We start from the raw sequence: 23,322 nt of genomic DNA on the forward strand, positions 1-23,322 counted from the left end.
AGTCTTATTACGTACGCTAGTATTATAGCTCAAGCATTTAATGATTTTATATATATGGTAGTCATAATTACACTAAATTTCTTAATCTACACCAAACCTTAGCAAGAGAACTAGCACGGCGCTCAGGAAACTTATGAGGCAAAATTATTAGCAAGAAAAATGTTGATAACCTCACTGATATGACAAGTTTCACTAGGTTGGATATTACAAGGACGAGAAAGATCAAAGAGAAATCTCTCTTCAAATCTTTCTTACTTTGTTTAGTGTTCACGCTCTAAGACAAACTGGAGACCAACGTTATAGACAGTTATCTGAGCAAATCCCAGGTAGAAAGTATTTAAATAGTACCAATTCAAAGAAGTACACTAACATTACTCTAGTCTGGGAGAAAAGAGAGAAAGAAGGGGGAAGAGGAAGGGGAAGGGAGATGCCATCATAAAAAATATAAAAAAATCCCCAGACAAAAGACAGGATCACTGAAATGTCTCTTCAATAAATAGCAAGCGGTATATATGTGATTTACAAGGAGTAAAAACAATCTCTGATTCCCTTAAGAAAGTCACAGGTTGTTGTCAGTAAATCAGAATATGAATAATAAATTCAGGCTGTAATCATTCTCTTTTTTCTTATTTCACAAATAGTGAAAGGGCCTTAAAAAAGCTTCAAATAACACTAGTGGGTATAGACAGGAAAAAAAAAAAAGTTCACTATCAAAAAAGCCAGTAATGGCAAACATAATATACTTGAAAACTTTTAGAACCCATAAAACATCTTGTTCAGATGGAATATATTCAGCTGGTTCAACTTCATAGGCCTGAAAATTGCACTGAACAAGCGCCCATAATTCAAACCTCCCATAAATAATAGAGGTATGGCAAATTTAAATTATCCTATTTAATAGATTCTGCATATGACTGACACGTTGCAGTCCACAACTGAAATTCAACTCAACTAACATTTCTGCTCTACCTCAAAATAAAGGAAAAAAGAAGATGCTGTACTTTTTACGAAGGGACAACCATATCTACAATTACTCCTCACTCAGAAATGTTAGGTATCTTTAGTGATGAAGCAATTTCAACATGGAAAAGTTACAGTGAAGTACATAGACAAAGAGAGTAACTCAAGAAAAATATTCTTTGCAGTGCCGTACCAGGTAGAGGCACAGCACCCAAGTAGCATGTCCATATGGAGAAAACTGTTCTCCAAGACCTGCACCCAACCATTTTTTTTTTTTATTGTAGTGAAGAAAACTGATGAAGACTGCTTGAACATCATACGTCTTCCCTAGGCTCATTGGACACCAGTTGTGTGATATGACTTTGTATGAAGTCAATGATGTGGCTGTCTGCTTCACAGACTGATGACAGGCAGATGCTCTGCGTAAAGAAAATTGGCTACAGAGCAATGATTTGGATCAAGACGAAAAATCAGTAAATTATAAAAGACCAGTGAGATATAAGAGTTACACCAGCATGAACTAGAGGTGATTGTTACTCTTTATAGCCAACCGAGCCAAAATGTAGTAACAGAAAGAATAATTCGACACTCGGAGGCTAGAAAGTAACAGTTAACAGCCTGTCTGGTATGTTTCTACATCTACATGTATTACATATTTTATATAATTATATACACACATAATACAACTGTATAGCGTAACATACATATATTCCGACACTTACAGCTGTAAGCGTGTTCAATGTAATTCCATTCTCCCACCTCAGAATAAAGCCCTGAAGAGGTCCTTATGCGGAGGGCCCCATTTCAGAAAAGCACCTAACCACCTTCTGAACCATGTACTCAGCCCTACGTCCTGCAGGCAGACTTAAACAAGAGCTTGAAATGAGGCAAACGCTCTGGTAGTGTTTAGCTGATGAGCTTTCTTTGCTTAAAGGGAAAAGTGAACACGAGTATTTTCCCAATGAACCAGTCAAAGTTTTGGAAATGTTTTCTAATGGAATCACTTGGAGCCACAGTAAGAGTCGGACTCTGTAGAGAAAGCAGGAGAAAAAAGGAAACAGAGTGCTTACAGAGATACACACAAGTCACATCGCTCTCAGAAATACTGTTGGACTTTAATAAAAGGCTGCACTACTGTTATCACTCCAGCATTTATACAAATACCTTCATCAGTTAATCATACTAAAAAAAAGTATATGCACGGTTTGAGTTGCTTGAGCTTCAGATCTATACCCTTCTTAATTTTCAGACTCCCTACATGTCTTCGTTAAGGGTAACATTGATGATTTTTTTCAATTTTTGTCAGAATTGTTCTGGGTCATTGTGTTAAAAAAAATCTGACAAAGTAAAATTTCAAATGCTTCAAAGTTCTGCAAAGTATCTTAAGAAAAAATGGATAGTCTTTTAGAGCTAACAGAAAATTTCAGTGCCTATTGGATCTATCTGATCCAGCTGTAAAGAAAAGCTTTGGCAAGCACCTTTTAGAAAGCAGAAGACAAGATAACCAACGCATCACACCAGACCACCAGCCTCCACAGCAGCTATAGTCACCTCTTGCTTGTTCAAGAGTTTTCTTATTTAAAATATTTATGGATGTATAGTGAATTTGTTGTTTAAAATTTTTATATAATACTTATGGTTAAGTGATGTGTTTTTAAGTACCATTTCTAGATCAGTTATGTAGAAATAGTCTAATGTTAGACTCAGAAGCACTGTGCAGAAAAATACTTATCCTGTGTACATTTCATAGCGTTAAATATAGCAATTTCTTTGTCACACCACAGCTGTAGCTGAAACAAAAGTGGGATGATTTTAAGTTAGGGGAGAAAGAATATCTTAAACTATTTTTCCTTATTTAAGTAATCCTTGATATTTTAGCTCAGTTATACAGTGTAAAAATGTCACCTAACGTTAGAGACGAAAAATGAAAATTAAAATCGCAGCTCCTTAAAAGCACTGATATATCTGTGGTGGTAGTTTCGGCAGTATCAATAAAGAAGGTAGCAACTCCAGCACAACCTTTTTAGCCATCCCAACCCTTCGAAATGTAAGGTCTGACTCACATACCTCAATGTGTGAAAAATGTCATCAATGTTCTGTAAGTTAGGGAATTAGAGGAGTTTGCATATCCAAATCCATCTGGCCACGTGGCAAACAGTACATTTTGGCTTTCTTGAAGATGCTGTATTCACAGAAGAACACACAAGGCTATACTGCCAAATTATTCCCAAGTTTTTACACAGTAAAAATATCGGTCATGCACTGATATATTTATTTTGCAAATGTAGCTGAATATCAAAGCCACATGGGGGCACCAGGCACAGGGGGAAAAAAAAAAAAAGCGGCTCTGTCCTTAAGATTAGCAGCATTTCTGATGGATCATTGCTTTGCTATAAACAAATCTGAAATTCCTTGGCACATCAGTGCATTTCATCATGATTCTTTCTCCTTCTGTTAATGGATGCGAATTAATAAGGAATGCTGATTACTGCTAAGATCTATTTTCAATGCTTACATCTTCTAAAATGGACTGTAAGTAGATGCTTCTCATTTTCCCTCTCTAGATATGAACAAGAACTATTCCCTATTGTTTCAAATGTTTATATTAAATCTAGTTATTATTTCTACTTCACTGATCTGCCTGGCAAACCCTAACTCACCCGCAAGGGTGGATCAGAGGGGCGTGAATCAACTGGAGCAAGCCCAAGGATCACCAGCAAATATAACCATATGCCTTAAACACATACTTCATGAGAAAAGACAGAATCAGCAAGAGCTGGTTAGCCAACAGAAGAGAAAAATCAAGGAAATACATGCAAGCACATTCAACAAAAGATTATGGGAAAAGACTATTGTAGTAATCCGTTTTCCACATCCATTCTGGGAGGATAAGAAATAATGGGTTTAATCTGCAGCAAAGGAAAAAAAAACTAGAAAAGCTCCCTATTTTAGGAGCAAATAAACGTGTAACAAATAGCCCAGGGAGGTTGAAGACTCTTCATCACTCGGGAACTTCACTAGCAGTCTAGGCAAGGATTTCTTATGATAGACACCGCATAGGTATAATATTATTTTAGGGCTAGAACAGACTTTCGTTCCAGACTTATTTTTTACTAATAAAACCTTGTTTGTCAATAGCTTCTCCAAAATATCATGCCTGAAATATTTAGTACTTATGCAGCTGATTTTGTATATGGACTATTGATACACGCATACACACAGTTACATTTAAACACATTTGTCTTGCCGTGCGTATCTGGTTTTGTATGTTGCCTGTGTTTTATTTACACAACTGAATTTGTTCCTACCCATGAGTGTTTATAATATAGTCATTATCATGTACTTAAGTAGCTTTGCTAAACCATTAATTTTACCTTAAGGTTTTATGGGGGTGTGGGACACTATGACTAGAGATCAAGACTCCTGGCTTGTATTTTTCATTCACCATTGACATTCCACAAAAGCCACGTGGATGAAAAGGTCAATATTATTATTTTTTTTAGGATTATAAAATATATCAGATTTTAATATTATGTTTAAAGTGTCTTGATATAACTGGATAAATGTCATGCAGAAGCACATCATGTAAAACCTTCATCTTCCAGGGAACTGTAAGGTTATCACAGTTTGCTTATAAGCTATTCAGTTAAGTTTAAGCAGTAATATAAAATACAAATAAGTGGTTTTCTTTATAACAGTCTAAGTCAATGCACCTGTTGACTACTCACAACAACTGCCTAGGTATGTTTGGTATTTATCTAATGCTTGAATTTAGAAGAACTCCAAGAGCCAGTTAAACAAAGGCTGAACTTGCTTGGAGGTTTGTGGGTGCTTTGCAAGGCAGTTCAAAGGGATTCTTGTGACTATTCTGGCTTTAAAAAGACACTATATATCTCATTTTCAGTCCCTAATATTGTTAGGGTTAAAAAAAAGCCCCCCCAAAAAACAAAAAAACAACAAGGTGATTCTAATACAATCAATACATTATTCTAAAATCCAGTTTCTTTAACATTGTAGGTTTGTATACACACATTTGTAGCATCTTTTTTTTCCCCCCCACTTACTGAAAAAACAAGCAATTGTTTAAGTACTACATTGGAGTTACTAACGTAGTATTTACTTAATACAGCAATGACTGGAAAGTTTCAGAATCTAAACAAGCTCAGATGAAAAAAGAATCATTCTTTAATGTAAGATTATTCTGCCATTAACAAAATGAGCAATTGGATGAGAGCCATAGGAGCGTTGTTTGGTTTCATAACCTACTGTGGTCTTGTTTTCCAGCTGTCTTAAACGCTACTTAGGTTCAGTAGTACTGGTGGTAAGGTCAATCGTACTATATAAATGTTGAAAGCTAAACCTTTCTGGAGTGAGGCTTCAGCCTATCCTTCTGAACTACACTTAAGCACTGCAAAGAAAAACCTCTTACACAGGCTAGTTCTCAGGGGCAAAATTAGGGTTATGTTCTCAATACCTTCCACCTCTGAACCTCTTTCTACCATGATAGAGCAAGTGTCTATCCCTAGAAATCTTTCTGTGATTTATCATTTTTTATTGTACATATCATATACAGATTTTTCTTTAAAATGTCCCTCATTTCATTGTACATTCCCAAACAAAACGTTTTATCTGAAATACACAGCTGGGAGTATGACAGGGTCATTTCGATGAGCTGCTGCTGTCCTCTCTCCTCTGTAAAAAGGAGCCATTACAGAAACTTCCCCCTCTCCATCAAAACGGTTTAGGCAAAAAGAAAAGAATAAAACCTATTTCCGTAGCATGCTTTGGCAGCAACCTAGGTTAGCAACTAAATAGGGGAAAGGGAGCCAGGGTTGCTCCTACCTACGTTAGGAAGCCACAGTCTGAGAAGAGGAATGCTTTACTGGGAAACAAAGCAAAGGCTGTAATATTTAGCTTGGATCTCAAAACCTGTACGTACAAATGCAATTATGAAATCGGTGCAACTAGCAATTTAGATAGCTATGTGCACATACACGTTTGTGTGTGTTGGCTGGAAGGAGGAACAGGGAAAATTATAACTCTGAAAACGTAATTTCACCATTAATTCCACAATGCCTCTTAACGCTCCCACTGCTCAGAAAGGATAGTTTGCACTGAGCTCCTCAAATGGAAAGCAATACAGGCATATAATACACATCATCACAGCCCCTGCAGCTCACAAGTGGTTTTTATTCCAATACTATACTCATCCCTCTTATGAAGAAGTTTTGTATAACTTTGTTGATTATAGTTATGGGTTATACTGGCTCTAAGTGGAGCAAATATTCAAATGGGAAATGATACAAAGGTCTCAGACCTCAAATCACTAGTTGTCCAGAAGCAAGAAAGTAAACCTAGCTAAGTAAATCACAAACATGCTGCCTCTTCCAGTGCAATATTATAAAGCTTAAGAGATTTTAAGGAATTGCAAACTTTGATTTCAAAATACGAACAAAAGCAAAATGGTCATTATTCTTAACTGTGTGAGATGAAAAACACAAAAACTATTTTTTTATCTGTACCAGATGCATATATGCAGATGTGACTTGTCAGACAATAGTCAGAAACAAGGAATTAGGGAAATGACTATAATTAATAACATGCCTGCGGAAACATGTTCCACGCTTCAAAAAGAGTTCAGGTGCTATTAGAGCTGGGAGAGCCTCCTTAGCCTGAAGATGTTGACAAATTTGAAGAAATTCCAAGGAGGAAAGAAAGACTGATTAGGGAAATAGATTACTTGTGCAGAAAGATTAAAGGAATCAGTCTTCTGCTATCAATTTCACTGATGCAGTCCCATTAAATTCACTGAAGATGCATGCACAGAACCAGGTGAAGAGCTTGACTAAACAATACGATATGAAGCATTAGAAATGTTTAGGGTTAGCTTAGTTTCCTTGGGAAGGAAAGGAAGTGGTAAAATATTTTAGGAAAACAATAGGTCATGTAATAAGTTTAAAACTGAACAGAAGGAAAATAAAGCCAGAGCATGTTCCACTGCTACTACATACCTCCTTTGGGATATTTCAAACAAGGCTAGTAAGAACCATTGTACAAAATAAATCCACACAGGAGGTTGCTAGAGAATGCAATCATGTAGTAGTTCTTCCACAAATCTGCTAATGATTCCTTGTCATTCATAGAATCAGGTATGATGTCTACCCCCATTGTTTCTCTCCGCCTTAATTCACGTAGCAATGACCAACGTGTAATGAAAATTCATCCAAGCTGGAATAGTGTTCTACAATGAAACTGCATTGCTTTCATGTGCCAAGAAGTCTACCAGATGTTCCATTTTGTATACATCAAGAACACAGTGTAAAAAATAGCCCCTCAAAAAAACATGTCCTTTATAGCAACTACTCAGTTCTATTACAATGCCACGGTAAAAAGCTGGGTCCAGAAGGAGAGTTAACCCTTAACCAGTTAACCCTTGCCTCCTGGATAATATAGTCAAGAGAAAGGTTCCAGGAAAGGCCTGAAAAAAGTTATGTTTGCTGATATGTTGCTTTTGGAAGTGACAGCAATCCTTGCCAATAACTGAAGACCTTACTAGCCACTAGCCAAAGAGATTGAGAGCATGTACATTTATGCCCAAAATGCATCAAAATTCTGCAACTGGGAAACTACACAAACATTCAGAATGTGGAAAAATGCTTGCAAACATTCCTATTACCATAGTGTTCAGGGATGACAATTGGAAATTTAGCCTCATTGTAAAAAGTACCCTGGCAACCATCAGTTAAGCTTTTTGCTCACGATTAAAAGTGTATGCCAAATCTCTGAGATCAATCACACATCTGAACTGTGACTTGTGTCCTTGAATGTATTTTTCTTCTTCCACGCTCCAGATTTTCCTCTTAAGACTATAACCTTTGTGTAGAGACAGTAACTGTCAGACAGAGTCACTAACTCAAATTTACACTAGTGTGATGAAACTCATAAAGCAAATGTGACCGTCTCCCTTCACTTCTTAGTGAACAAGCATTCAAGATCCGCATTCTGCTGGTAGTTCTGTAGGCAAAAAAAAATCCTCCATGAGTAGACAAAGGGAAGGAACAACTTTTATTTGTTTAGACATTATTTCACAGAAACATTCAGGTTGAAATAAACCTTTGCAGGTCATCTAGTCCTATCTCCTCCTCAAAGGAGGGTAAACACTGAAGTCAGACCAGGTTGCTCAGAGGGCTCCCTCCAGCCGGATTTTGAAAACCTCCAAGGATATAGATGCAAAAGTCTCTTTGGGCAACCCGTTTGAATGCCTAATCATACTCAGAGTGATTTTTTTTTTCCATTATAAGCAGTTGGAGCCTTTTGTTTCAAATTATGGCCGCTACATCTCGTTGCCCTGTCACACACGTCAGGAAGAAGGTTCCATCTACTTGGCAACTTGGTAAGGACAGGCCGCTATTAGGTCTCATCAAAGCCTTCTCTTCTTCAGATTGAACTTTGCCTCAGCCTCTCCTCACAAATGACGTGCTCCAGATCATCTTGGTGGCCCTCCATTAAACTCACTGAAGTTTATCATCTCTCTTGTATTGAGGGGCCCAAAACTGGGCACAGTAATCTAGATGTGGTCTAACAAGCACTGACTAATGGGGAATAATCCCTTCCTCAATCTACTGGCTATGCAGCTCAGGATACGGCCTTCCTCACTGCCAGGGCACACTGCTGGCTCATGTATAGCCAACCAGAACCCCCAATCCTGTTCAGAAGACCTGCTACCCAGCCAGTACCACTGACGGCATTAGTCCTTTCCAGGTGCAGGACTCTGGATTTGTCCTTGCTAAATTTCATGAGGTTCTGGTCAGTCCATTCCTCCAGGTTATCTAGATTCCGCCAAATGGCGGCCCTGCCTTCAAGTCTTTTGATTGCTCCCTCCTATTTGATGTCATCTGCAAACTTTCTATTTCCTCTTCCAGGTCATTGGAATAGAATATTATACAGATAGGGCCCAGAACAGACTCAGGAACTCTACTGGTAAGTGGACTCCAAGCAGAGTAGAAACCATTGAACAGTACCCTCTGAGCCTAACAATCCAGTCAGTTTTTCCATCCCTCTAGTATTTCATCTGTCTAGACTAACATCCCAAACTGGATGCCGTGGGAGACCATGTCAAAAGCCTTGGCAAAGTTAAGTTAAACAATATCCACAGCTCTCCCCTCATCCACAGATCTAGTCATTTAATCACAGAAGGCAAGGAATCCATGCTAGCTAATCCCAGTCACCTTCTTCTATTTCACGTGTCCAGGAACTTCTCCAAGATAAAGTTGGGGATCACATGCCAAGAAAGAGAGGTATTTTACTCATCCTGTGAAAATATACCTGAAAGATGCAAGTCTGCTATTATTTAAGTGGAACAAAGAGGAAATAGGTGGCAAGTTAGCTTTATGCTATATATGAGCATCAGTATTACATGAGTAGAAATTCCAGAAACACTGTGCTCACTGTATTTTTATTTCATCGTTACTGACCTCAGCTGAGACAGGGTTAGATTAATACCAAACACTAAAAGAAATACTTGTCCTAGCCTACATATAAAGCACATGCTCTGTGCTGAGTTACTTGAGCCATTCAGATGACTGTGCTACCTACCTTTATAGCTCTCTATAGTGTTTCTAGTTTCAGAAATCAATAGAAGTCTTAAGCCAAAAGTGTAACAAAAGCAAAGCCGGTCTCTAGCATAGTGAAGAATCCGCCTCAAATTAAATGGGATTCAATTGGCCTCCCAAGCTCTAGGTATGACAAATTTCAGAACCATGAGATATGAAACATTTAGAAGTCAGTACTCAAAGTAGCATTTCTGATGGGAGGAAGTTTCCAGATTGGACTGTAGCAACTGTAACTATGTTGCAATAAGGCAAAGTCTAAAGAAACCACTAACATATACAAAGAAAGATAGCCATTTCTTCATGCTTCCTCACATGCATACTTCCATCACCCCTCGGTCCCATGCTGCGTGACAAGAAGAGTGCTTGAGTCAATAGAAAACTATTCAGTTGATTGCCTACAAGCTCTTTGCATGGCTTGTATCTCTTGAAATATCTTTGCCTTTTAAAAGTCAAATTCTTTTTACATTCTTTTGGGAATACTCAGGGCTAGTGTTCCAGCAGACAGTTGACTTGGTTGCTGAGTTCCCTCTTCTTAAATGTGTCAGATATATTCTTTTTCCAGCAAAGTTACCTAAATTACTTATGAATTGATCTTTCAGTTATTTCCCATAATCTACATGGACGATAGCCGAGATTCTGATTTAATAGCAAAGCAGCAAGCTATGTGCCCTGTTTCAAACATCTTCTGAAAAGAAAATCAAAAAAAGTCAGTTAAGTGCAATAGTTTAAAAAATTAGTGCCTACAACTTCTGCTTAATTTCTTCTTAAGTTGTAAGAAATCGATCTCTTTAGAAAAAAATAGACAGCAGCAGCAGAACATATTTATAGCCTCCTCTTCTTTTGTTTCACTATATGTATTTTAATGCTGTAAAATCTGAGATTTGATATTCAAATAAAGTAGCTTAAAGAGACAGCCGAAACACCTATACTTGCTAAAAACAAACATGAAACTTAGCAAGTTTTTCCTCAACTAGCATGTTCCCAGCAAGTACTGAAAAGCTCCGAAAAGCTCTCCAAGAAGATATATATTTATTTCTCATTACATCTGTCACGTCTTTCCATTTTATTCTGTTCTCCTCAATCCCCTTTGCTCCAAAACCTCAGTTTTCGTGCTGGGGGGACATGTCTACACACTTGTGAGTTCTGGAAGTACTGAACTTGCTCTCTCCAAACTCTTTTATCTAGAGTTAATACTGCAAATGCAGAAGATCAAGCCAGCTCAGTATGTCTGTTCTGAAGAAAACCAATCCAGAGTCCAGTCATGCTTATATGGAGCTGCACCCAAACCAATAAGCCTGGCTGAGAAACTTCCGTAAGTGACAACAAAAAGGAGTTTCGAAGCACTTCATAAATAGTTGTGTCATCTGACTACCTGCAGCATACCTCTCGAAGACTGGCGGTTTCAGTGCAACATTTCAGGTATGAGTACAATTTTGGTCTACTCAAAAAACACCTAATTCACCAAGTCCATCTTCATTGACCAAGTTAATATACTGGACAGAATTAAGAAAAAGCAGCAGAGGGACCCAGTCAGGCAGAGTTTTAATGAACTTGTTGCTTATTTCCAAACTCAAATGCATGAGGAGGGAAGTGGCTGGGGCATGGGTCATTGTGGAAAAAAATACTGGAGGAAGGACTTTGATAGCTATCTGCCAGAGGACAAATCTGTTATCCAAGCAACCAAAGAGAGGAAGCGTCATTCTAGAGTACAGAAATTCAGGATACAAGAATGCGTAACAGCAATGGGCTGCTGGAGGAAGAGTGAGCATAGCTGCAAAATTCAGAGGGCAGAACTTCTCAATCAGCCATGGATAGTTTAGGGAGCTAATCCTGAAGAGCTGCATTTTTAGGGCAGAGAGCATCACCACAGAGAGACCACTGGTGTCAACTCTCTTTGCTAAGAAAGCAGAAAGATGGTAGAGGCTTGGGAGATTAGCTGATGAACAAGTGCCGAAACCAATAGAGACAACAGCCTGAAAAACGGGCAAGGGAGCAAGATCAGTAGCAAGTAAAGGAAAGAATTAGGAACACGAATTAGGAAGAACCTTGCACAAAGACACTAGGGAAGGTGCAGGTTTGTGAGGTGTGTCTCCTGATGGCAGCACAGGGCAATGTCAGGAGGAGGACGTTAACAGTCCTCAAGTGCAGCCATTATATCTCTTGGGAACACGCAGAGCATCACAGCAAAACCAGACCAACAAGATAAGACTCTCCCAGAAGCTGGGTGGAACTTATTATTAACTATTTATTTGTATGTGGCACCAAAGAAAAGCTAGTCACCTCGCAGAACTGAAAACAGATTCATAGGTGCCTTCCCCTTCTCCAAAAACTGAGAAATCTAAATTATGCAATACAGGCAGAATTCACATAATTGTGGAGACAAAGTTTTCATAGAGTAGCACAACTTATTAACACAGACCACAAGTCTGCATTAAGCATACTCAACTCCACAGAAAAATACAGAAAGCAATAAACTGCTCAAAGAGTTCCTAAGCCTGTTTTCTGTGGTAGAACACTAGCTGTCCTGCCAAAAAGCAGGAATATAAATAAGTCCTAAAAGCAATGGAATCCTAATAGTCCACTCTCAGACTCAAAGACTATTACTTCATCATCTAAATTAATCAGGCCGTAAGATTAATCAGAAAATATTAAGTTTGTCAATGACTGTCTTCAGGATTGTACAATTCCTGCAAACATAAATAAATGCTACAGTTCATGAAAGTAAGATTTGCTCGCCCACTCAAAGTCACACATCAGATCATGCTTTAATTTAGTTGTAGAGCTGATACGTTCTGGAACGTTTTAGACGAAAGCAAGCCTGAGTGTAGAGCACAGGCTTACTAAATTGATGACGTTGCTTGCAAATCATGTTTTTGTGAAACTCTGCTGCTTTCAAGTTGTTGTAATATGGAAGGTTTATGTTTTTTTCAGTGTTACTGCTGATACTGACCTTACGCGCCTTCCCCCAAACTTATAAGCAAACTATGATCACTACCATCTACCAATCCGACAGCCAAGTTAAAACTTAACTTGAAAAGAATCAGAACTATATCTAAAAGTAACCTTCACGGTCCTCTCTAAGCACTTCCCAACATAGTGAGATTTAACAAAATATCTTTCTTCAAATTCTGTTTGAAGGGGATATAGGACGCAAATAAAGTAGCACAACAAAGCAAAGGAGAAAAATACCAGTATTTTTTTTTATTCCAGGCTTCCTCCCACGGAGGTCCTGAGGGCTTTTGAGAACGCTTAAAGGTGAAGTAAAATTGTGAATGAGATTACACAGGTGGTGCAAAACCACCATATTAAGAATTGGTTTCTTATCTCTTTTGACTGGGTGAGCTATAAAATGTTTCAGCTACAATGACTTGGTAAGTATTGCTGTTCTGTTGTCAGACAAAATCATCTAGCAACATTCACAAACAATGGTATTTACATTTTCTCTCAAAATGTGTGTTATTGCCAGAGCTGCATCTAATCCTAGTTTAGGAGAAAGAAGAGTAGAAAAGCATTCCCTTTGTATGATATAAATACAATAGAAGTTACGCAGAGTACATCAAACTGATTACTGTAAATGCTCCACCTAAACAGGTAAAGTAAAAGTACTATCTTATTTTTCCTTGCCAATGCATTGACATCTTCTCAGGATGGAAGGACTTTTGCACAGTCCCAAGGAGATGCCATCTTATTCGTTGCACAGAAAGGTATCTACTTCCTGTCTGAACATCTTTCCAGATACATTTATTTGCATCCTATATCCCCTTCAAACAGAATTTGAAGAAGACCATTTTGCTAAATCTCACTGTCTTGGGAAGTGCTTGGAGATGACTGCAAAGGCCTTAACATCTCCTGCAGCATTTTATAACATAGGGAAGGATATGATCCTTTACGAAAAACAACATTTAATTCTTCATGCCAAAGCCATACTTAACGTGCTAAGGAAAAAAGCTCTTTAAACTAGGAGTAATGTTTTTAGGCTTTTTTAAAGGAGAAAAAAAAACTTTAAAAACCCCAAAACAAGCATGACATGACTATAATACTGCTCCACAATTCACACATAAACCACAAGCTTCCAGTTTTCTGTTGATAGAGAACAGCCATCCACAGTGTTAAAAAAGCAGTTTCCCCGTTAGTTGCCCTAACAAAGTTTCAAACTATTCATACACACAGGCATAAATCAAGAAAACAACAGTGGTGCAAGATGTTGTATGTAAGTTATGCTAAGACGTTAAAGAAAAACATCTGGGCATAAAACGTAAATACAGCTAACATACAAAAATTAAGAGGAAAATAAAACCAACCACACATTTCAGATGCCCAAAACAGAGAGCCGTTACTCTGTAAGATCATTGAATTTTAATGCCAAATATCCATCTCAAATAAAACGTAGTCAGCTTTCCAAATATCACTGAAACAGAATACAAAGGTTTATGTAAGATATGGCTTATTTTTTTTTCCCTTGTCTTTTGGGCTTATATAAGATGTAGTTCCTTAAAACAGCAAATCATCAGTATATCTTCCATGATGATTAAGAATCAAAGCTGCAGCTTAGTAGAATGTGTCACCATTATTTTTTTATGTAAGTTTTATATAAGTTTTATGTAAGTTTATGTAAGTTGCACTTAGAGACCAAACACTGAGGCAGCATTCACACAGGAGACCATGAGAATTTGCCTCGAACAGCTTACAACCCCAACTGGCAGGGCGAAGGAGCACCACTCACCCAGCTTTTGAGATACTGCCAGGAAGAGATGGTGACATCCCTAATCGCAGTGGAAAATTTCTATCAATCAGAGTGAAGCTGGAAAGGTTTGGTTTAGCTTGCTGTATTTCTGTATCTTCTGGTCCTGAATGATAGAACAACCTGGATGTGTTTTACAGACCCAAGAGTTTTTAAGTAGTCCCGAGAAGCAAAAAGAAAGAACAAAACCAAACAAGTAAATACACACCTCATAAACATAAGGAGGTTGCATCAGCGAAGGAAAGTTAGAAAACAAACCTCAGAACGTGCTACGATTTGTAAAGCAACTGTGTTTCAGCAGCGTCTGAAACAAAAAAGGTCTTTTAGTAACAAAACCAAAAAACCTAAACCTTAAGAGCATAAAACATCAGAACTCGGGATTTTTCATGCTGACTTAGCTCAGATCACTTGCATGAGCAACATACTTGAGTTTTGATTACATAGCTAGATTTTTTGTTTATTTATTTACTTTTAAACAGGATGCCTGCCTGGGTTTAACTTAGTTTGTGGAAAGAGAAGTAAGGAGGATTTTAAAAATAAACACATTACTTACAAAACAGCCAAGTCAAAACAAACAACAAAAAAGCTATATACAAGTCCCCTCTTTAGGGGCTGGTACCTTTGGTACCAGATGTGGCACCAGAATGGCACACATTCATCTTCCCTTAGAGCTAATGGAGTAACCAGGAGCCACCAGACTGTTCTCCTTGAAAGAGCCCAGCCAGCAGATGATGAGACTCAGTTTTTTACTGATTTCAGAGAGATTTATTGAGAGGGGGAATCCTGGCTTCAGTTCCCGATTCAAGAAGAGAGTACATGATCCCAATTATAAATCGTACTGTGACTGCAGCAAATGATGGCTTAACAGCATTTAAAGCTGAAGTTTAAAATCCTCATGCATAAAACAGATGTGAATTTTCAAACCAAAGTAGAGTTTTGCTAAGAGGAAAGAAGCTGAAACAACAGAAGAAAACCCTGTGTCCTCCCCTGCTTCTGAGGAATCAAAAAGCAAATGACGGCTGTCTGACTGCTAACGTACTAAATTCCAGTTTTCCCGCTGATCTGTTCTCATTCTCTTTTTAAAGCAAATTTCCCCATCCTAGTTTTTATATTTTTAAAAAATTCCAGCTACTTCTGACTTTGTTGAGAAGTCTAACCTATTTATTTAAAAATACATTTCCCCCCACAGATAGGCTTTTTTGATACATTCTTCTGTGTTGAAATTATTGTCCCAGATACTGTAATAACTTGGGCCTTTGCCTGGAATCTGCATCCTTTCTTTACCCATTTATTTCTGTATGGAAGCCCTAGTGCGTCTACAGCAGGATCTCAGATCACGAATGTGTTTTTTTTCTCTCTCCCCTTCTAGACAATGTAACGTGGCGTAGCCTGGGCCATATCCCGGTGAGATCCTCTTTCCAGACAGATCAGTCGCCGAGTTTAACCGCATCTTGGCTTCACCATGCTTTGCTTGCTATTAGAGGCTGCATTCTGTATAAGAAGAGTTACAGTGTGAGTTATTATTCCATCCAATGGCAGGCAAAAGCGTTTCACAGTGTATTTTCCTTTTTTAGTCAATCTTTTCTAAATAATCCGATTTATCAGTGCCTTCAGTTTCACATCTGTCCGAAACTATAGATCTGACCAGGAAGAATACAAACAACTAGAATGGAGGAGGTAGGAACTGCTTCTTCTCATGCACATACAGCGTATCTAGCAATTACATCCTTCTCTTGGTTTCGCCCTTTAGGTTGAGGTTACAAAGCAAACAGTAAAATGAAATTAAAAATAAAACAGCTTCACGTCATTTTCAGGGAGGCCTGTATAGCCCCAATGCTCTTACAGTCCGTTCTTGAGCTGTGAACAATTTATACCGATCAGTACTTTACGAAGCGAGTGTCAGGAAGCAGGGAGCAACAAAATAGTGCATAAAATAGAAGGGTTCACTAAAAGCAGGCAACTAGATCTGAACCTTAACAGAAAACCACAGATTTACAGCAGATTTCTTTTTTTCTGCACTGAAAATACAACACACCCCTTAATTGAGGTTTATTGTGTTTCTGACAAGGCACTGATGTGCAGAAAGCACAATTAAGATTTATCATGCATGATGTGGCATTGCCTTCAGTGGTGCTGGACTGAGAAAAAGTGTGTGTGTGTGGGGGGGGGGGGGGGGGGTTAAGAACAATTTGAACTATGACCCAAACTTTTCACAAACAACAGTCTCGATGGGTTCCAAGATGTTCAGAAATTACAGGAACTGTTAGTCTGAAAAAAAAAAATCTATCAAGAATATCAAGAAAATAACTTCTAAGTTTTGGAAAAATACACATGAGAAGTACTGATGGCACAGTGCAGTGGTACCAGAACACTAACTACACAGTTAAGAGTGGATCAACTGAGGATTCAAACAAAAAAAGCTTCTTACGGTTTTAATGTGAAATCATGGGAGATTTACTGCATATGAGAAGTATACTGAGTTTAAACAGTGTTATGCCCTTTATCCCACTGAGAACTGCAATATCTGGACGTTTGGCATAGCTGCTGTGCCTGTGTATGCTCAGTTTGCTAACAGGAACCGCAAACATAATACCTCTGACAACTGTAAATCTGTTACATTATTTGTGTTGCTTTCTCACAACTTCTCCTCCCTGATCTTGCTTTCTCAACTTATTTTACTAGCAGAACTCAGTAGATTAGTGATTTTATTAATACTCTGCTTTCTCTGTTAGATCTTCTTAGGTGGCCAGTTTACAGAAGAGTAACTAACCAACTTCAGTCGTAAAAGTCATCCTATATTTGCTGCCAACCATTTTAGCATGTTTATTATAGTAAGCAGATTTAAAGGTCCTGATGCATTTTTAGAATCATAAGTATAAGCGATTTGAAGAAAATACATTAACATAAGAGTTGAATACAATTTTTAATAACTCATGCACCCTTTTGCCAAATAACTAAAAACAAATAAAGCTATCTGAATGAGTATCTGATCAGATACCTGTTAGATAGCTATTCAGTGAAGAGCTGACCCAGCTACTCCTTAGTTAATATCTTATCCTATTTGACCGGAGTCAACAATAATCTTACAGTAAGACAGTGACTTCCTGCCCATCACTACTACGGCAATGATGGACATAGGATCACGGAGGCAAGGGTTTTACAGTTCATAACAAAATCCAGAAGAGCCCTGTGTCCTTTTCAGCTAGATACCATTACCACACAGTCACAGCCAGTCTAACTTTAACCGGTACAGACAGAAGGTTAATCTTTGCTTGCAAAACTGCAAACATCAAAAGCAGAAAATCTGACTCCTAATCGCCTATTCCAAGTCTGAGAAAATACAAACCAATGAAACAGAAAAGTGCTGCCACAACATCAACAAACTATTTTAGAGCCAGGGACAATGGCCTTTCTAACACATGAAATGCTGTTATTCAAAACTCAAAACACATGGAAACAACTGCACTTAAGAGTGGGAAAAGTATGATCACCACTCTTTTCTTCTTCTAATACAAATGCGTGTACATACGTAACCCTTGCTAACAGCTGTGATGTATTCACTCTCATTAGTTGTGCAAGGTATATCCAGCATTTACAGAAAGTCAATAAAAATACTGATTAGAGCTCAACAGATTAGAGAATGCTGCTTTATACATTCTCCCAGCTTTATAGTTGACTACTGATTACTCTCCAAGTATTGCTTTCCAACTAGTTTTGCATTCACCTTAGTAGCTTCACTCATCTACGTTACCAAAATTCCTTGCTTATTTGGGATAGGATCAAAAGGCCTCTAAAATACACTGTATACTATATCATCTACTTTCTCCATAACAACAAGGCCTGTCAAAGGAGGAAACATGATGGGTTTGATGCGATTTGTTCCCAACTAATTTATACTGGCTGTTACTTCCTTATTTACTAACTTCTATAGTTTATTTCCATGATTCTTCTGGAAATAGAAGTTGCAGTTGACTGCTCTACATCCTCTCTTTTGTACCCCCTTCTTTTTTCAAAGATTAACACCATCCAAAACTTCTGAAATCTTATGTGTCCTCCATAACTTCTGAAAGACAGCAACACACTAAAAGAAGACTACATTCTACTACTACTAATACACCATTTTCCATGTATTATTTAAAGCCTCATTCAACATGCTAGGTGAACAGATTAAATTCAGTGGACAAAAAACACACACAGACTGTTAACAGAGTTGTACAAATCCCAGGCTTTCTTCATCCCCTCCCTTACCAACTCCTTCAATCAGTAAAACTTTTCTGAGAACTTGCCTTTTGTTCTAGGTTACCTCAGTATTATTGTCAGTGCTCGCCACAGTCTATCTTCTAACACTTACAGAAAGTAACATTGCACTCAGAAATAATTTCAGATTGCCTCTCTTCTCCATACCCTTAATAACAAAACCATAGCCTGAAAACGTTTGCTGCTGAAGGATTTCTGTGAGGAAAATAGCATAATACCTAGAAAGCTCAAATGATAATCAACTAATCTAAACAGCCTGGTGCCTGGTTAGCTATTTGCATGAAATGAGTTATCAGAGGCACCCAGCAGAAGCAAAATCCTATTTATGCTGACTGTTAAGAGGAATGGGAAGCTGACCCTTAGGAAGAGATTAGCATCTCATTTTCTTCCTTCATCATGTTTCTTCATTCCTTTTCTCTGCTTTCCCCCATTAATTCTACTCTTCAGTTTTCTACCTTTTGTTTATTCCTCCTCCTTCTTCCTTTCGCTGTCTTTACAAAGAAAAGCTGTTTCTGTGACAGAAGAGTTAAAAGATTTTATCTTTTTCCCTTCCTTTGCCTATTGTTTTTCCATTATCTTTCTGTTTATTTATTTATTACCCTGCTACCTTCCCTCTCCTATCTTGGTTAATGCCTCAGTTAATGCTCTTCCCTAGCAACTAGCATTCTTTTGGCACCCACCCTTTTCTCATCATCTGACTTACTAGCAGTGACTTCATGAATTCAGACAAGGTAGTGAGAAATGCAGTTGTGGAAAATGTGAAAAAAAGCAAAAGCTACAACAGTTGTATTCAAAGTTTACATGTAGACTATATGCTGCCCTTTATCCTCTTCTACCTGTCTTCCTAGCCTGTTCTTCCACCCACAAAGACGATCGTTTATGGACTTAAATATACACAATTTCTGGTGCACCTGAAGCATTCCACTGCTGTTATTCCCAGGATGCGTTATCAAAATGGATATGAGGTTGAGATCCTCCAGAATAAGTACAGTAACGTCAATGAGAAAAGATAAATAGATTTAGAACTCCCTTGCTGCGCTAGTCTTGCAGTCATCTCGTAAGTCTGTATGTTTGTTTTGCAGGTTTTGGCCTCCTCTGAAAGAGCTGCTCCTTTTTATCTGTGGTCATGCGTATGATCTCATTTGCTGGAAGAACAAGACATCAATTGCAAAACTAGGTCTACCTTGGAAAACTGGGCCATCTGTTATTTATTTTTATTTATTGACTGGGTAATCTGGGTCTGAATAGCAACCATCTCTTTGCCATAAAACCTGCTAGGCCCACAGCACACCTAAGTGGATTTTTATGACGCACAAAAATACCTGTGCACTCTGCACACACTGCAGAAAGGGTCAGATCACAGTGCATGCGCTTCGGCAACACGTGAACTTCCCTAAGCCCCGTTTAGTTAGATCTGCGTCAGCCCTAGGCCATACAGCTTGCACAGACAGTCTGCAGTTGTTACCCCAGCTTTCACACTACAGCCTCCTGCTCCCCATACAGATGCTTTTTCTAGGTAGCGGAGTGATTTAACCTACCAGCCTCTGCACCAAACTTAAATACTTACAGATGACTGAGTCAGATCACTCACAACACAGATGCCCAACTTGGCCTTGTCTCTGTGCTCAGATATGTGTGATCTCATCCCGCATATTCAACAGATGGACTGAAGAAAATTTGGAGGATAATAATATCATGCTAGTGCATAACATAATGTATTCACAAAGCCAGGCTCACTAACTAAAGATTTGGGTTCAATTAAAGCCTATCAACAAAGAAAGCTGCTCTCAGAGGGCTAGGTGTGAGCAGCACTTGCAGTTTGTCATGTCACACTGTTTAAGTAATAAAGGTTCATTTGTCATTTAATTTTCCCTTTACTAGTTCATACAGGCAGACACTTGTTTATTTCTCTCTGGAAGTCTTTTCTTAGTGAGAGATAAGTTACTCGGGGAGAGGAAAGGTTACATATTCAAACACGGTGTCAAGATTGTTGCTGGACTGATGAGTCTCAGCTGTGTGCAGGAAAGAGATGGTCAGAGACGTGTACTTGTATTTGAAATTAAACTTACCACGAAGTTGCAGTAGGGATAAACTAACTTCACAGGTAGCTGGTTACTCCAGCAGAACTTTTTATCTGTCCTTTTGTACTATACTACAAGGCAGCACCAGAAACAGTCTCTTAATAAATAATGTTAAGTACAAAGTTGGCCAGCAGACTTGCCCCAGAGTGAAGGTAGTGATGACTAGCCCATTTGGTTTTCATATAGGTAAATAAACTATTGGCACACAGTATACTGACTGCTGCATGTTCACTGATAATCTTGTCCACCTGGATGCTTCATATAAAATGAATTATGCTTCTGTTGTTGATGTGTACATTTTTTGCTTTTTACCAGACTGCCCTTATTATGTGACAAGACTGCTGGAAGATACCCGTCTCCTCTACAGATTTGTAGAAAGATGTTTTTACGTATCAGTGGTCCAACGCAGTTTTGTTCATTTCTGCAAACCCTTGTGCTTCACATCACTACGCCACGCTAAGCAAAAAAAATCCAAACTGCTTAACTAGGCAAATAGGAGTTGCTACTGCACAAAGGGGCCAACCATTTCTGCAAAGTCAACCTCTAAGTCAAAACCCCAGTAGATATTGTAAAGCTCCCTTCATAACTAGAAGAGCTAAAAACCACACGTCTGGCAACACAAACATTAAACTCTTATTCTATCAAAGCTGCTATATCACTGGACAAGTCCGGCCATAAAACGCGGCATCATTGTGGTCCCCCAGTATACTTCCGGCTGTTGCTCCATCAAGATCCCAGCAGCACTGCAATGGCAACGACAGACACGCACCTCTTACACGCTCCCGTGTAAGCCTGACAGTGACCTCTCCATGCAGACTCTGCTCCAAACAGGCCTGCCCATTCAGGTTTTCTGGTCCTTTGGCTTTCCAGCCAGTACAACAAATGCCCTCTTCCAAGGCATCCAAGCAGGCTTCAGCTCAGTGCACTCCACCAAGGGAAGCTCTCAAGGAAGTGCGGTCAGAGAAAGACATACATTTCGCTTTTTGCATAGTAGCCTGAGAGTCAGCCATAGTCCTCAGGACTCGTCTCCAGCCACCTTCAACCAGCTTACCTTTACACCTCCCCGTCCTTGCTTTTGCCTTACTCCTTTCCTCCCAGGACCTTCCAGCACCATAGCCTTCCCCCGGCCTGTTACGCTGCAAACAGTTGACCGCAAGTTTCCTACTAGGCCACTGAGGAAGAAAACTCAGGCCAGAGCCCAAACTCTTAAGTGGGCACACCACTCCTTCCCTCCTCCCACCACCCTGCAGGGCAGCTTCTGCCCAAGCTGATTTGCTCTGCTACTCACGTTTGCTTCCTTCCGCCAGCGCACCTCCAGAAGCAAGCTGTACCTCCCAGGGACGTCTGCCTCTCCGCCTTTCTTGTCTTTAAAGGCGCCATGTTCTTTTGGCAAGACAGACACCTCAGTTGTCAGCCTCTAGCTTCTTATTTGCTGCCAGCGCTCAGTCCCTATTCTTCACAAGCACAAGAAGTGCTCAGATTCATCCTATTCTGATATGGAATTTTCTTTGTTCAGTAACATGGCCAAACCTGAATAAATCTCAACGCAAGGGATTGTTTCATGCAACAATCACAGTAAATTCTCTTCTTATAAAATCCTGTTACTCCACAGAGACTGACATTGCTTGGCTCCAGGAAGGGAGGTCAGGTTCAGATCCTGGGGAGAGTGGTAGGTAGCGACAATAACACTTAGGGTTTGCGCAGCATTCCTTATCCAGAGAGCTGAGCTCTGTCTCCAGTATATTACAACAGCAGGATATGTTATCTTATGCAAACTCCTTCCTAAATTTCACAATAGCTGAAACAAGCAGGAATCATTAAATATGTGTGCTATTGCTCTACGGCTATGAAGGCTGAAAAATAGCCATTTTCCTCTTTCCCTTGGTTTACTTTTATCTGAATGAATTGTAATCTGGTCAGAGCAGAGACATTTGTCCTCTTCAGCGTTTCAAGTATCTACGTTATTTTTGATGGTATACAAATATTAAAAATAATAAAAAGAAGGGGAAAATAGAGATAGGCAACAGAACGCTCCCCCTTTAAGCGAGTTACCAAATTGCAACCCGTACAAAATGCTCTGTTGCCCTTTTACTACATCTGGTTCAAAGGCCACTGAAGTCAATGGGATTCTTTCCACTGACATCAAAGGACTCTGAAGAGGGCTGCCTGTAAAGGAGGGGAGTCACGATTAACTTCAGTTTTCTGAATACAGGTCCCAAGCAAAAAGTAACTTAAACAATAATCAGAAGATAACGTTTTCTTGAGAAACTACTACGGATTTCAGCATATTTTTTTTCTGCTACCGTCTATTAAGTTGCTTGCTTTGTGAGAATGATGCCGAATGTGCCATTATATGTACGTTTGCAGCCTTACATAATCTTTTCTGCCAATAACAGAAAATAACATCATTACTACTGAGGAAGCTGGAGAATAGGAAAAGATATGAATGTGGTACGAGTGTAATAATAAGGTTGGATGCATTTACTTAGTACCAAATCTGTACTGATTAGGCTTTGCTCTTGGTCTGCTGTGAAGCTGTAAGAATGGATACCACTGCCAAAGACTTCCCCATTGCTGCCCAAACCCTACTATATACATTTTAAATACTGGCTTTGCTACTAATTAAAATGTATCCTAGAAGGTTAGCTTTTTAAGCGGTTCCTCTCAGTAA

The 23,322-nt window shown here is 38.9% G+C and overlaps 2 protein-coding genes across 3 annotated transcripts in view; one reads left to right on the top strand and one right to left on the bottom strand.

Annotated features, from left to right (window-relative positions):
* PRELID3B (PRELI domain containing 3B) overlaps positions 1–23,322 on the bottom strand; it is an 85,556-nt gene that overhangs the window by 58,992 nt on the left and 3,242 nt on the right. The window lies entirely within an intron of this gene.
* EDN3 (endothelin 3) overlaps positions 3,343–23,322 on the top strand; it is a 42,575-nt gene continuing 22,595 nt past the window's right edge. The window contains exons 1-3 of one of the 2 annotated variants that reach the window (XM_068913104.1): positions 3,343–3,492; positions 10,758–10,991; positions 15,683–15,825. The gene's annotated coding sequence lies outside the window, so the exon portion shown is untranslated. Of the gene's footprint in view, positions 3,493–10,757; positions 10,992–15,640; positions 15,826–23,322 lie in introns of those variants that run through there. The other variant, XM_068913107.1, reaches the window with a different exon arrangement.

This window comes from Struthio camelus, chromosome 18 (assembly GCF_040807025.1).
Source record: "Struthio camelus isolate bStrCam1 chromosome 18, bStrCam1.hap1, whole genome shotgun sequence".
NCBI lineage: Eukaryota > Metazoa > Chordata > Aves > Struthioniformes > Struthionidae > Struthio > Struthio camelus.